This window comes from Otolemur garnettii, unplaced genomic scaffold (genome assembly GCF_000181295.1).
Source record: "Otolemur garnettii isolate 467f Iridium unplaced genomic scaffold, OtoGar3 scaffold00020, whole genome shotgun sequence".
Lineage (NCBI taxonomy): Eukaryota > Metazoa > Chordata > Mammalia > Primates > Galagidae > Otolemur > Otolemur garnettii.
This window is the reverse complement of record NW_003852415.1, coordinates 18,661,247-18,677,695: the sequence shown is the minus strand read 5'-3', so window position 1 is coordinate 18,677,695 and position 16,449 is coordinate 18,661,247. Positions and strand designations below refer to the sequence as shown.

Here is a 16,449-nt window from a genome sequence, read left to right as displayed (position 1 = left end):
TGTGTAGTAAACAGCAAAATGGAGTTAATCTGGCCCTCTCACTCTCATGGGACCCTCTCATTAGCTGCAGGCTGCTGAACTCTTGATTGGGGCTGGGGGATCTACTGTGAAGGTGGCTCTCTTACTGGGTGCTATCTGTTGGTGGGTGGCACATGGGTCTCTCTACAGAGATGTCTTAGTGTCCTCATGGAGTGCCATCTGGCATCTCCACCAAGGCCAGGACTCAGTGTTGACTATGCCATTTGTTGGGTGGTGATTTCTTGCAGGGAAAGAAGGACGGCTTGGCCGTGGGTGCAAGCTCGCTCCTAGAATTGTACAAAAGCAAGAAACGACTACTACTTGGGGTGGCAGTAGCAAAATAGCTTTATTAATGATCACCTTTTTTAGTAAACTAATCATGTACACCACATTGATCAATAATCTTAACATTCTCTATTCTTATCTTAGACTATAGAAAAGACAGAAAGTCCAGGAAAGTAAGATAACCATCTTAAGACTAGCTTTAGGCTATTCCTCTCTAAAGACCTAAAACAACCCTACATTATCTGACTTCCATTGTCAAAGTTAAAGGTTAAGACAAACAGGGAAGTAAAACTTTTTTTCTTCCATGTACTCAATTAAGTTTCCGAGAAACAGGCTCAATGAGTCTGTTTTCTTGTGGTTTGGAAGCTCCCCGCTTTTACGATGGAGTTTTCACTCACATCAACCTTTGAGCCATGTCTCCTGCAAAGATGGGATCTGGCAGGCTGGCTGACTGAATGCATAGTCAGGGTTCCATGCAGGAGGTTGTTACGCCTTGCCTGCAGGCCCCGCCAAGCTCTCCCAGGTCACTGGGCCTCAACAAAAACGCACAATACTTATTAGTGTTTTCGCTCAGTTTCTGGAATTAAAAGAGCACATTTCATTTAGCTAGTTTTATGTGGGAATTCACCCCACAACTCGTTGAGGTAAGCAAGGCTCTTGCTCTTAGAGCCATGCAAATGAGGGGTCAACACCCAAGAGCAAGTGCTTGGGTTAGTAGCCTAGGTGCCTTGCTTACCACATCATGATCCCAGGCTTATCTCCAATGACAAGCAACCCAAGGGATTAGCGAGGAAGCTGCCAGGTTTTTTATGACATAGCCTTGGAAGTCAGAAGCAAACACATCCACCATTTTCTCCTGGTCACACAGACCATTGCCAATTCAACATAGGAAAACACATAAGGGCATGAGTACTAGAAGGTGAAGATCCTTAGAGGCTGTCTTGGGAGCCAACTACCACGTAGAAGAAAAAGCCTGAAATTTGCCAGAAAATCATCTGGACTAGAAGGACTTGGTAGAAGTCTAAATCAAGCAAGATGGACCATCATCAATCAGCCTTGAGTCCAGTTGATCAGTACATTGAGTCCATTAGACTGTGCAGTAGTAAATGTGTGAGGCTTTTTTAATAATAAAAAGTTAAAATAAAAAAGACAATGTGATGTAAAGTGAGAGTTCTCCTGGTTGACTTGAGCAGAGCAACTGCTGTTCCCAAACCCAAGTTTACTTTTTTTTTAAAGACAGAGTCTCAAGCTGTCACCCTCAGTATAGTGCCATGGTGTCACAGCTCATAGCAACCTCCAACTCCTGGACTTAAGCTATTCTCTTGCCTTAGCCTCCCAAGGAGCTGGGACTATAGGCAGCCACCACAACCCCCGGCTATTTTTTAGTTGTAGTTATCATTGTTGTTTGGCAGGCCTGGGCTGAGTTCAAACCCACCAGCTCTGGTGTATTTGGCTGGCACCTTAGCTGCTGAGCTACAGGTGCTGAGCCCCAAGTTTACTTTTTCTTTGGGCCTTACACAGCATTTGACACATATCTGCCTGGTTGGTCATAATTAGCTGGAAGCTAATATAATTAGTATAAAATTTTTTTTGACTAGAAAAAAAGTTGCAGAAGGATATGTATAGCATAATAATACTAAAAATTTTTAAATCTGTAAAACAATACTATGTAATTTTTATGGATACGGAAATACACATTAAGAGCATACAAAATGTACAGGAAAAATAAACATTAATTTATGATAGTGGTTACTTCTGCTTGGAGGAATTGGGGACAGAGAGGCCTTTAGATATGTTTAATTTTTTAAGGGTCAGAAACAATATGGCATAAAGTTATAATCTGATAAAGCTGGTGGTGAGCAAATGGGTGTTTGTTACTCTATAGTCTTGTCTTGTGTGTGAAATGTTTCACAATAACAAAGTAAATGATTTCTTAAAAAGTCAAGATGTTCACTGCTGGGCAGTACTGTACTGGAAGTCTCAGATAATAAAACAAGAAAAAGAAGCCCAGGCACAGTGGCAGGCACCTGTGGCCCCAGCTACTTTGGAGGCTAAGGTGGGAGGATCACTTGAGCCCTGGAGTTCAAGGCTGCAGTGAGCTGAGGTTGTGCCACTGAGCTCCAGCCTGGCCAACATAGTAAGACCCAGTTTCCTAAAAACAAAAAAGCAATAAAACATTTTAAATTCCTACAAATGGCCTTTTTGGATTGTGGAGCCACGGGGTGAGGAACACCAGTGTATGTACACCAGTAGCCAGGCCATCCGTGCAGGTCTTTGGCCACAAGAAAACCTCCACCACCCTGATACACTACAAACATGGCAATGGCCTCATCAAGGTGAACCGGGGCCCCTGGAGATGATCCAGCGGTGCACACTGCAGTACAAGCTATTGGAACCTGTTCTGCTTCTGGGCAAAGAGTGGTTTGCTGGTGTAGACATTCATGTCTGTGTGAAGGGTAGTGGTCATGTGGTCCAAATTTATGCTATTCATCAGTCTACATCCAAAGCCTTGGTGGCCCATTATCAAAAATATGTGAATGAGGTTTCCCAGGAGATTAAAAACATTCTCACCCAGTATGCCCGGACGCTGCTTGTAGCTGACCCTCATCACTGAGAATCCAAAAAGTTTGGAGGCTCTGGTGCCAGAGCTGCTACCAGAAATCTTACTGATAAGCCCATCACGAGCGTCAGGGTTCACCTGTACAATAAACAATGGTTGTAGGATTTAAAATAAACAAAATAAAATAATAAAATTCTTACACATCATCCACTGTACATACTAACACAGTACCTGAAATTAGACATCTTGTCAGAGACTTGGGTAAAGGATTTTGTTTGTTCAGGAGTTGGAACAACATGATGACATCAGAGCTCTTTTCCTGAATGATATAAAGGAAAATAAGAGAAAATAGGAGTTTGTTAGCGTAAAGCATCCCTAAGAAGATGGGGGCTGGATTTATTCACATACCCTGCATAACTTTTTCATTGATTTAGGGTGTGCCGTGCGTCTAGGAGAGCATGAAGTTATTTGGAAGTCTTTTATTAAATACAATGCTTTGCTAGCACTTACTCCTTCCTGTTTTGATTCCTTTAACTTCCTCAGTCAGCAATCTCACTTTTAACCAAATGCTTTGCTGTAGAGAAAGAGGAAAAAAGAGGAACTCTGTTCTCATGTTATCTATTTTTATTTTGGGGCTAATGTTCATTATTGTGAGTGTTTTTTTAAACATGACAAGCCAGTCTCACTACATATGCAATTCAGCTCTGATTTGGGAAATCAGGAGTTCCAGGGCACCAGCCACAAGTAGCAACAGCTTTTGTCAATGTCTTTTCATGTTCATTAGGCACTGAAAATAGAATATGGGACAAGAGATAATATTGATAGTATTTCTTGATTTACTGAACCCTAAATTTGAAAAGGAAGTTTTATTTGGGAGAGAAGCTATAAGAAAATGAGACAAGGAACCAGAAACTTAGTTTAACAAGTAATTTTCAGAGGATGTCTGGTGATCAGACCAGAGTCTTAGACTTTTTCACCAGCAACAACATGTAGAGAGACATCTGGGCTGGAACCCAGAACAGCTGCTTTGTGACTCATTTACAACAAGACCATAGGTGTTGTGTTTTCTTCAGAGTCTCAATTTCTTCCAGGTATTTCACTTCCAGAATTCTTTAGCCTAAAGTCAGAAAGAGATTTCATTCATTGTAGAAAGTCCCCAGAAATTGGAGCCAGAGGACTGTTCTGAGTTGAGACTTTCTCGACTCTCATTTATTTGTTTGATACTCAGCCAACATTTCGTAAGTGGTTACAATATTTTGAGGAACTAGACAAAAAGACATGCCACATTCTTGTCCATAGACTAAGCAATGACTTCTAAGATGTGGTGGAGGGAATCAGGAAATCTATCAAGATTTTGGCAGAACTCCCAAGTCCTCCTCAGCTGAGAGCTTGGGCAAAGAGTTTTCACAGATAAATCTCAAAGGGAAAGGACTTTCTTGAATCCTTTTGCTTGAGCTCTAGGGGAAATCTGGTACTAAAAACTTTGAGATTTGAATGGATTTGATGAAAGGAAGAAAACGTCTTTTGAAAGGTTTAAGCTGATTTTTGGTTTCATCTACAGAGGGGACTATCACTATTCCTTTGTTCTTGGAAGGCCCTGGGAATAATGATAAGAACAAATGATTCTGTATAGTGCTGCCCATATGCCAAGCATTGTTCTAAGCTCCATTCAACATAGGTTAACTCATTTAATCCTCACAAAAGAGTGTGAGGGAGATGTTATTATGAGCCCCATTTTACAGATAGGGAAGCTGAGGCACAGAAAAGCTAATTAACTTACTCAAGTACCTATATACAGTAGCTCCTAGGGCTGAAAATTCGAACCCATTCATTTGGCAGGTTGTTCTCTTAATCCCAACCAATGATACCTTCCTGAATGGGTCTATTAGTGATGGAAAGGTGAAGTTGGGATTACCATATAATCCAGTTTCCTGTGGCTGCTATAGCAAATTACCATTAATTTGGTAGCTTAAAACAACACAAATTCTCTTTCAGTTCTGGAAGTCAGAAATCCAAAATGGGTCTCAATCAGGGTGTTGTCAGGGCTGCATTTCTCCTGGAGGCTCCGTAGAGAGTCTTTTGGAGCTTCCAAAGGCTGCCTACATTCGTTGGCTCATGTCCTCCTACTATTTTTAAATCCAGCAATGGCCAGATGAGTCTTTCTCAAGCTGCATCACCCTGACACTTTCCCTTTTGTCCCCTCTTGGGATTACATTGGGCCCACCCTGATAATCCAAAATCATTTCCTCATATCAAAATCCTTAATGATATCTGCAAAACCCCCTTTTTACATAAGCTAACATATTCACAAATCTCAAAGATTAGGATGTGGACTTCTTTGGGGGCCAGTATTCTGTCTACCACACTCAGCAATCCCACTGGTAGGTATAGGTGTATACCCAAGAGAACTGAAAACATACGGGGCACATAACAACTTGTATGTAAATATTCATGACACATTATTTAAATTACCAATACATGGAGACAACCCAAATGTCATTGATGAACAAACAACCAAGTGTCCATCAACAAATGAATGGATAAACAGATTGTGGTCTATCCTTACTATGAAATAGTATTGAACCATAAAAAGAAACAAAGCACTGATACATGAAAGAACCTTGAAACCATTATGCTCACCAAAAGAAGCCAGATAAAAAAAGCCACATAGTGCATGAACCTATAATACAAAATGTCCAGAAAAGGCAAATCTATAAAGACAGAACGTAGATTAGTGGGTTTCCTTGAGATGGCAGGTAGGAACAGTGAGTGCCTGCACATGGGCATAAGGAATCTTACTGGGGTGATGAAAATGTCTTAAAATTAGATTGTAGGGGTAGTTGCACAGCCCTTTATATTTGCTTTATATTTATTGAATTGTATTCTTAAAATGAGTGAGTTATATGATATCCCGACTATACCTCACTAAAGCACTTTCTTTTAATGAGGAAGAAAGAGCCAGTGAACAGAGCATAGGGAAAAGTAAAGTTACCAACCCTCTTTTCTTAGGAGGCAAATGATGAGATTATTTCCTCCTATTTCCTTTTTAAGTTAATATAGCCTTTCTTTCTGGAAATGGTGTGCCAGAAAAATTGTTGTAGTAGTTGTTTTTTATTATCCTTCCTTGGAAAGTAAAAAGTAAACACGCTATGTTAATTCTTGAAAAACTATACTGACCCGTGAAAGAGTTTGGCAAGCCCCAGACCAGGTGTTATGTTACTGGAAGAGATCTCACAGACCTGGGAGTTCAACTTTTCACCTTCAAGATGAAAAACAGTCAGAGGCCTATGGCGTGAAGCCACCCATCCAAAGTTACCCAGCCAGTCTTGGGGTAGTTTTATGCCATTCCAACTGTCACTGCTTCCCCCAGGGTGCCTTCTGATTCCTGGAGTTCTAAGAACTCTTTATTAACCTATTAGCACACTATAAAGAATGAAATTCCGGGCAGGTCAAGGTGTTAAGAGGCTCTTCACTAAGACACAGCTCTAGGAGATAAGATTGCCTTAACAGAGCTGACCTAATTTGGATAAATCACCTGACCAACTCACACCATCACATGACAGCCAAAGTCTGTGAAAGGCATCTGCGGGTGACTGAGAAGTGCTTACCCGCCCAAAGGAGAAAATGTTGACTATGAATTTCAGTATCTAAGGGTACTTCCCCAAGACTCAGCAGAGGGGAGCATGTGATTGCAACCCTGGGGGTTGGACCCCATCATCACAATCTCAGTTTTACTCTTGCTGCTGAAAATACACTACAAAAACACTTGTAAGAATGACCAGATCCTCAGAGCTGCAGGCACTTGGGGACTGCATAGATGAATCAGGTGTTTGTGGCTTAATCTATTTGTTTACACCAAGTCTTATTCCAGGAAACATTTAGAGGCAGCTTTCAAGAATGCATAAAATAGGCTTGGAGCCTGTAGCTTAAGGGGCTAAGACACCAGCCACATACACCAGACTGGTGGGTTCGAATCCAGTCCAGGGCCTGCCAAACAACAATGACAACTACAACCAAAAAATAGCCGGGCATTATGGCGGGTGCCTGTAGTCCCAGCTCCTTGGGAGGCTGAGGCAAGAGAATCGCTTAAGCCCAGGATTTGGAGGTTGCTGTGAGCTGTGATGTCACAGCACTCTACCAAGGGGGACCTAATGAGACTCTGTCTCAAAAAAAATTTTTTAAATGCATAAAATAAAGAGCAAAAATTAAAAGGGCAAGTGATAGTAAATTTATGTAAAACTAGATGACATGTTTCTGACCTGAAGCCCAAGTTTTACTAAAAACTTCTTTAGAGTCCGGGTGTGGTGGTTCATATCTGTAATCTTAGCACTCTGGGAGGCCGAGGGAGGTGAGTAGCCTGAGCTTAGGAGTTCAAGACCAGCCTGAGCAAGAGCAAGACTCCATCTTTACTAAAAATAGAAAAACTAGCTGTGTGTTGTGGTGGGCGCCTGTAGTTCCAGCTACTTGGGAAGTTGAGGCAAGAAGATCCCTCAAGCCCAGGAGTTTGAGGTGGCTGTGAGCTATGAAGCCATGTGCTCTTTCCAGGGCAACAGAGTGAACCTCTTTAGAAAATATTTAACTAAATTTGTTATACCTTTTAGCTATGTAGTCCAAAGTTAAAAAACAACCTTATTGAGGTGTAATTCACATGTTATAAAACTCACTCTTTTAAAGTGTACCACTTAGTAGTTTTTAGTTGTGCACCACTAATTTTGGAACGTTTTCAGTACCCCCCAAAGAAACTTTGTACTCATTAGGGGTCACTCCTCATTCTCCCCCTGCCTCTAGCAACTGCTGATCTACAAATGTATGGATGTGCCTAGTGGACATTTCATGTGGGATAATTTTAATCTCTCACCTTACATGCACTCTTTTAATAAAAACTAGGATTTTGGGCCAAAGCAGTTTTGTGAAATATTGTAAGCCTTGTCAGAAGCTTAAGCTGCCTTGGATAAGCAGGCAAACCAGAACCTGCAGAACAGGAAAAACTTTCTGCATGGAACTCTGATTGCACTGTTGTTCACCCAAGCAGGTCGGGTTAATAGCCCCCTGAGCAGGGGGACGATTCTAAGGTTATGGGTGTGATAAATCATTTCTCACCACATCTCAGAGCGGGTGGCTTCCAAGCTGCAAGAAAAACAGAACTGTTAAGCTTAATTCCTATAACTAAATTAAGTGTTTGTAAGAATAAATCACTTCCTTGCTCCGTCTATTGAACTTTAACTTTATAGAAATGAAGTTTAGAATGCATGGTTGCTTAAGATATAATGTAGTTGTTTTTAAGTAGCTATGTTAGTTTTTTAGATTTGGTGTTTTCATTTAAGGTTGGAATCAGAATAGAGAATGTTAATTATAGATTATTGATTAATGTGGTGTACGTGACTTACTGATTATAAAAGGCTTTTGGAAATAAAGATGATTGCTACTTGCCATCCCATGAGCAGTAGTCCGTTTCAAGCTTTCATACTATATTAGGTGTGGACTTACACCTGGGGCGAGGCTCTCTCCGTTCTCTTACAGAACCTTCCACCAACATTTCACAAAAATGAAATGATAAAACAATATGGCCTTTTGTGACTGCTTTATTTCACTTGCTTATAAAAGGTTCATCCACAATGAGTAGAACACTTTTAAAAAATATTACTAGCTGGGTGTGGTGGCTCACACCTGTAATCCTAGCATTGTGGGAGACTGAGACAGGAGGATCAATTGAGCCCAGGAGCTGGAGGTGGCAATGAGCTATGAGCACATCACCTCACTCCAGCTGTGGGTGGCAGAGCTGAGAACTTATCTTAAAAATAAAACAAAATTAAGTTAAATAAACATACGAATAAATTGAGAGAATTAGAGGATAAGCCACAGAGTAGGAGAAAATATTTGAGAATGACATATCTGATAAAGGACTATCATCCAAAACATATGAAGAACTCTTAACAAACAACCTGATTGAAAAATGAGCAAAAGCACTGAATAGACACTACAAACAAGGTATATAGGTGGGAATAAGCGTATGAATAGATGTCATCAAGGAAATTCGAACTAAAGCAAACAATGAGAGAGCACTACACACCTTTAAGAATGACTGAAATCCAGAACTCTGGCAGCACTAAATGCTGACTGGGAACAACAGGAACTCTCACTCATGGCTGATCGGAATGCAAAATGGCACAGCCACTTTGGAAGCCAGCTTGATGGTTTCTTACTAAACTAAGCATACTCTTACTGTACAATTCAGCCATGGCACTCCTTTGTATTTATCCAAAGGAGCTGCAAATTTACATCCCCACAGAAGTCTAAAGTATACAAACATGGAGATAGTAAAAAAGTCACTAGTTTGCCTTGGCGCCTGAGTACAGTGGTTACGGCACCAGCCACATGCACTGAGGGTGGTGGGTTGGAACCTGGCCTGAGCCAGCTAAACAACAATGACATCTGTAAGAAAAAAATAGCTAGGCATTGTGGCGAGTGCCTGTAGTCCCAGCTACTCGGGAGGCTGAGGCAAGAGAACAGTTTAAGCCCAAGAGTTTGCTGTGAGCTGTGATGCCATAGCACTTTACTGAGGGCAACATAGTGAGACTATTTCCAAAAAAAAAAAATCACTAGTTTCCTGGATTTGGGAGAGATGAATAGTAAAGCACAGTGGACTTTTAGGGCAATGAAACTATTCTGTACGATGCTATAATGGTGGATACATGCCATTAGGCATTTGTCCAAATCCATAGAATGTACAACACCAAGAGTGAAGCCTAATTAAACCCAAGGCTTGGGTGATCATGATGTGCTAGTGTAAGTTCATTGATTGTCGTAAACGTACATCCCACTCAGGTGTGGGATGCTGGTAGAAGGGAGGTTGGGGGGCCAAAGAACGGGTATATGGAAACTCTGTGCTCAACACAAAGTTTAAGAAAGCATTGAACTTTCCATCAATTTGCCATGAACCTAAAACTTCTCTAAAAAATAAAGTTCATTTGAAAGTAAAAATGAATGAACAGAATAGTTAGCATAACTAAAAGCCTATCCTATAAACCTGACTTTAGCATCATGTATTAGTTGTGATGGCTCCGTGTAGTGGATGCTCTTGGCACCATGTCCAGGTCCCCTTTACCGTGCATTGCCTCTTACCCACTGCTACTAGCTTATACTGCATTCTTCGCAGGTCAGTCCTCATTCTATCTTTGGTTGTGGAAAGCTGTCCCTCCCTTCCCTGGAAGGGGATGGCTGGGAGGTCACATCTCCCCTGTTGGCCAATGACTGACTAATACGTGTGAGAGTGTGTGTGTGTATGATAGCTCAGCCTTCTTGCTTCTGGGTGGAATAATCTTTATGGTACAAGGCATGTTTCAGAGCTCCTTATGGGATCAGGCTGAGGCCCACCTCCTCCTGGACCTACCTCTTTGCAGAGCTTCCTCCTCTGCCCTGTCTATCCCTTCTCACTGCCCTCTGGTTTCTCCTGAGAGCACACCCTCAGTAACTCACTTGCATGAGAATCGCCTCTCAGGCTTTGCCTCTAGGGAACTGGCCTATCACAAGTCCCATGGACTACCTCTGTTTTCCTAGTATATCCTGATTCGTTCTGCAAAATATTAGATGGAAGTTTGTCATAGTAGGGACATGAAATTCATTGTCCATAGTGTTGCTTGACACAACAAAAGAGCTTTAGGGCTTTCTCCCCATTTGTACTAAAAGCCTGAGACTCAGCACATTGCCCTTGAGCCTGACTCCACAGCATCAAGTCTTTTCCTCCCAAGAATGAGTTTTAACAACAAAAGAGTGACTTTGGAGGGAAAAGTGGAAATAGAAGAAGAGAGAACATGGGCGGTGACATATAATGTTGCCAAAAATGAGTCTGGAAACTGTGAGTTTCCTTTGGATGGGTCACAGATTTTGCAATAAGCCTTATCAACACACACATGCACATACACATACACCCCTTGTTAATTTATACAAGTCAGTGTCTCCCCTTCAGAAAACACTGTATGAAGACCAGTCAGGAATTTCTACCTTGGTCCTTCTGAAAATCCCCAGGCAATGAAACATCCTTGAGAGCATCCCTGGGGAAGGAGAACCCTAGCCCAGTTTGGTTCCTGAGTCACCAGGAGGTGCTCTCCAGGCTCCCCTCCCTTAAAGACTGCAGGGCATTTATTTAATTTCTCTGAGATTCAGTTTTCTCATGTATGACAATGGGAATAGTAATAGTCCCTGATTCGTAGATTTGTTATAAAGATAAAATGATAAAATCGTACTCTGCTAATAGGTCCTGAGTATTAAAAATAATAAAAGTACTAACATTCCTCTAATACTCAAGGGGGGGAAACATTTTAAAATCAGGCTCCTGAGGTCCTTGACTTCAGGCTTGTCTCCTATCGACCCACAACCTCCTCCTATTCTACCATCACCCAGCATTTGTTGAATACTCATTGACCCTCTGCAGAAAGCTGTGCCCGTCCCTACACCTGCTGCGGGTACCATGCATGCTGGTGACAGAGCCCCATATCATTCCCTCTCCCATGAGTGAGCTGAGATCTTGTCCAGCTGCTCTGGGACATAGCAGCTAGAATTCAAGCTTTCTCTCAGAAGGGTTAGAAATGCATTCAGTAAACCCCAGCTGTGCAAAAAATACTGTGTCCTTTTTTATCCTTTAGCTGCTATCTGGATCCTGAGCACTGTGTTGTAGGGGGAAAGGACAGGGTATGGTGCGGAGATGGCTTGAAGTTGGCTCTTAGAGATATCTCAGATTCTTCTGGGGTAAATCACTTTGCTTCAGATTCTTTTGGGAAAGTGGATTAGTCTTCCAGGCTGTCTTCCTGGTGGCTCCCTTACTTCCTGTAGTGATAGAATCCCTGAGCTGTAGCCAGGCCCATGGCTGCCTGACTAAAGACTACGTTTCCCAGTCTCTCTTGAAGCCAGCTCCAGGCATGTGACTCAGTTCTGGCCAGCAGGCTAATTTCCACACAGTCACCCTGGAATGTGACATGGTGTGGGGCTGTCTTGGACCAGGTGGAGCCAACACTCTAGGGACGAAAGAGCTCCAGACAGAAGGAGCTTCTGCATCAGCTCTGGACTGCTAATACTTGGAGTGCTTGACCAGAGAGCAGTCTTCTGTCTTGTTTATGTCATGGTCACTTGGTCTTTGTCACGGCAGCTGGCTCTGCATTCTAATGAATACATGTCTTGTTCCACCTTCTCTTTTCTGAGATGACACCCTTGACAGGATGGGCTTCCAAAGCCTCATGCCAGTGTGAGAAGGGCCCTTTCCCACATGCTGTCCTCTGGGGCTGTGGTCCCTAACCCCTAGGCCATGGACTGCACCAGTACCAGTCTGGGGCCTGTTAGGGACCAGGCTGCACTGAAGGAGGAGAGCAGTGGACAAGTGAGGGAAGCTTCTCATACGTACAGCTGCTCCCCATTGTTCACATCATGGCCTGAGCTCCGTCCGCCTCCTGTCAGGTCAGCAGTGGCATTAGATTCTCCCAGGAGCAAACCCCACTGTAAACTGCACGTGAGGGATCTAGCTTGTGTGCGTCTCATGAGAATCTGAGGCCTGATGATCTGAGGTGATGCTAGCACTGGCAGCATCTAGTTGCAGAAAAGCAAGCTAGGGCTCCCACTGTTTCTGCATTATAGTGAGTTGTGCAATTATTTCATTATATTACAGTGTAATAATAACCGAAACAAAGCATACAATAAATACAATGCCTCTGAATCATCCCCAAACCACCACTTTCCTCTGGTCTGTGGAAAAAGTGTCTTCTATGAATTTAGTCCCCAGTTCCAAAAAGGAAAAATTAGGGGCCACTGCTCTAGGGGTTTTCTTTTGTTGTTGTTTTGGTAGAGACAGAGTCTCACTTTATCGCCCTTGGTAGAGTGCCGTGGTGTCACACAGTTCACGGCAACCTCCAACTCCTGGGCTCAAGCGTTTCTCTTGCCTCTGCCTCCAAGTAGCTGGGACTACAGCCGCCCACCATAATGCCCGGCTATTTTTTTGTTGCAATTCGGCTGGTGCCGGGTTTGAACCTGCCACCCTAGGTATTTGGAGCCAGCGCCCTACCCACTTAGCCACAGGCGCTGCTCTGCTCTAGGGTTTTTGTCTTCCCCCCATACAGCACTTCAAGCTGTCACCCTGGGTAGAGTGCTTGGCATCATAGCTCACAGCAACCTCCTGGGCTCAAGGAATTCTCGTGTCTCTGCCTCCCAAGTAGCTGGGCCCACAGGTGCCTGCCACAACACCCAGCCATTTTTTGGTTGCAGCTGTCATTGTTGCTTGGTGGCCTGGGCTGGATTCGAACCCGCCAGCTCAGGTGTATGTGGCTGGCGCCTTAGCTGCTTGAGCCACAGGTGCTAAGCCCTGCTCTAGGGTTTTTGGCCTCTAATGCCCGAGACTTGCCTGCTCTAGTTCTTGGGTATATGTCCCTGGTGCATGCTTAGTTGGCGTACTGGGTTTTCAACTGGAACTTGTTGCCAGCACCACACTGCTGCACCATGGTGCATTTTTATTCTTTGCAATGGCTCAGAAACCCTCAGCTTCTCTGGGCTGCTCTCTAGTGCACCTACACACCTGCCTAGACATCCCCCTCAGCCATTTCTGAACTACCCAATGAATGTGGGCTTTTGCTGAGAAGTAGAGAGAAAATGCCTATGTATCTGAAGCCTAGGAATCCCTCCTTCCACAGCTGAGCCTTGTGGGGGCAGTGAGGGGAAAAGGTGGGACTTGTAGTTTGACCTCTAACCCATTTCTTCTCTCACCCTATTGGATGGCAGTATGTACAGATTCTTCTCTTCCCCCACTCTGTGGCACTTCGGCACCTCCCCGCATTACATCTGCAGGGTAAACATCAAGGCTTGGGTCGGTGGTTCTCAAATGGGGACTATATTGTCCCCCAGGTGTCATTTAGCAAAGTCTAGAGACCTTTTTTAGTGTTACAATTGGGAAAAATGAGGGTGTTATTGGCATCCAGTGGGTAGAGGCCAGGAATACTGCTAAACATCTTAAAAACACACAAAGGAACCTCACAATAAAGAATTACCCAGGCTGGGTGACCCTGGCTTGGCCTTCATTGAAGAAGCACCCTAAGGCAACATGATTTGCAAGAGAAGATAAACAACTAGGTTTAATAATCTCCCTATTACAGGCTGCAGATGAATGTCAAATATAGCATTCAACTATGAAAAGAACTAAGATTGGGGCTTTTCCAAGGCTGTTCAACAAGTACTAATTGAGCACCTTCTGTTCTGGGTACCAGAGGTATGTACTGAGGCAAACAAAACAAACACAGCCTTCATCCTTTCTGCAGCTCATATTCTAGCAGAGAACTGAGCAATAAATAAATAATGAACTCTGTGCTGTTGCCTGGCTCTGCTGTGTATCAGCTGTGTGACCTTGAGCATGCTACCTAATCTATCCGGTTTCAGTTTCTTCATCTACAGTATCAGGCTAACACTAGCACCTACCACATAGGCCTGTTACTCATAGAGTTGTTATGAGGGCTAAAAGGATTGGTATATGCAGAGCCTTTAGGCCACAGCTGTTACCTGTTAAGAAAATAAACTCAACCAAATAACTCTAAAATATAATTTCTTTCTTTCTTTCTTTTTTTTTTTTTTGAGACAGAGTCTCACTATGTCATCCTTGGTAGAGTGCCACGGCATCACAGCTCATAGCAACCTCAAACACCTGGGCTCAAGCAATTCTTTTGCCTCAGCCTCTCAAGTAGCTGGGACTACAGGTGCTCTCCATAATGCCCGGCTATTTTTTGTTGCAGTTATCTTTATCAGTTAGCTGGCCCGGGCTGGGTTCGAACCTGCCAACTTTGGTATATGTGGCTGGTGCCATAACCACTGTGCTACGGGCACCAAGCCATATAAAATATAATTTCATAGGAGAAATAAATATATAAATAACACAATGCCACAAGTTAACAAAAATAAAACTAGGTGAGAGAATAAAGAGACTGAAGAGAGTCCAGGGGGGTTTATTTTGTAGAACATTCAAAGAAGTTTCTCTAAGACAATGATGTTTGAGCAGAGACTGAATGAAGTGAGGAAATAACTTCATTCCATAGACAAAAACCAATTTCAAGAGGATTAGAGACCCCAAATGGGATGCCATTATAAACCTATGAGATTGGCAAAAAATAAAAAGTCTGACAATACTGAGTGTTGGTGATGTTGTGGGGCCACTGAAACTTGCATACATGCTGGTGGGCTTTACAAAGAAAAGCTGAAAATGTACTTTTCCTGGGATGCAGCAATTGTATTCCTAGGCATTTAACCAAGAGAAATCCATGCATATGTGCACTGGTATACATGAATAACATTACTATCAGTACCACACCACACTTAGAAACAATCCAAATGTCTATCGGTAATAGGACGATATACTGTAATATATAATGAGCAGCTTAAGGTGATGCAATGAAAATGTGCTACTTCTATAGCAGCCACGTGGAAGCCTATCATACATAATGTTTATTGAAAGAAGTAAAGCACAAAAGATCACTATGATAGCAATCCTGTAAAATTCAAAGGCAGGCAAAACCAAACTATATTGTGAAGGGATGTAGACTTGGGTACTAATCACATAAGGAAATATAAAGAAATGATTCTCATAACAGAAGTCCTGTCTCTGGGGTGTGGTGATGAGGGAATTGTGATCAGGTTGGTGCCCATGAGAGAGTCTGAGTTACTGATGATGGTTTTTCTTGACTTGGGTGGTAGGCACACAGATGGTTTTGTTTTGTTTTTGAGATAGAGTCTCACCTTAGGTAGACTGCCGTAGCCACATAGCTCACAACAACCTCAAACTCAAGCTCAAGTGATCCTCTTGCCTACTCCTCCCAAGTAGCTGGGTCTATAGGAGCCCACCGTGTCCAGCTATGTTTTTTTTCTTCTATTTTTAGTAGAGACAGGGGTCTCACGCTTGCTCAGGCTGGTCTCAAACTCCTGAGCTCAAGCAGTCTATATACTTCAGTTTCCCAAAGTACTAGGATTATAGGCATGAGCTACCATGCCTGGCTGAATTTGCTTTTTAATTATTAATTCAACCTTACATAAAGGTTTTTATACATTTTTCTGTGTTCTTATTATTGCAGAGGTCAAGGGAAAACTTCCCCTTCACCCTCTAATGGTTTCCTGAAAATTTCTGACAAAAGGCAGATTAAGGCCAGGCATGGTGGCTCATGCCTAGAACTCTTGGAAGCTGAGACAGGAAGATCACTTGAGGTCAGGAGTTTGAAACCAGCCTGAACAAGAGCAAAACCCTTCTCTACTAAAAATAGAAAAAATTAGCCAGGCATGGTGGCAGGTGACTATAGTCCCAGCTAATTGGGAAGCTAAGGCTGGAAGATGGCTGGACCCCAGGAGTTTGAAGTTGCAGTGAGCTATGATGACGTTAATGCACACTAGCTGGGGCCACAGAACAAGACTCTTGTCTTAAAACAGAAAGCAGTTTAATAGGAGAGAAGGCATGTACATTTATTTGCTAATAGTTTTATATGCCATGGGAACCTTTAGACTCAGAGATAGAGAGAAAATTGTCTATTTTCTTTTTTTTTTGCTTCTTCTTCTTTTTTTTTTTTTTTTTTTCTCAC

At 42.7% G+C, this 16,449-nt stretch overlaps 1 pseudogene; it reads left to right on the top strand.

Moving 5' to 3' along the window:
• The first annotated feature begins 2,249 nt into the window (after window positions 1-2,249).
• LOC100966560 lies at window positions 2,250-2,973 on the top strand (annotated as a pseudogene).
• Window positions 2,974-16,449: the final 13,476 nt, after the last annotated feature.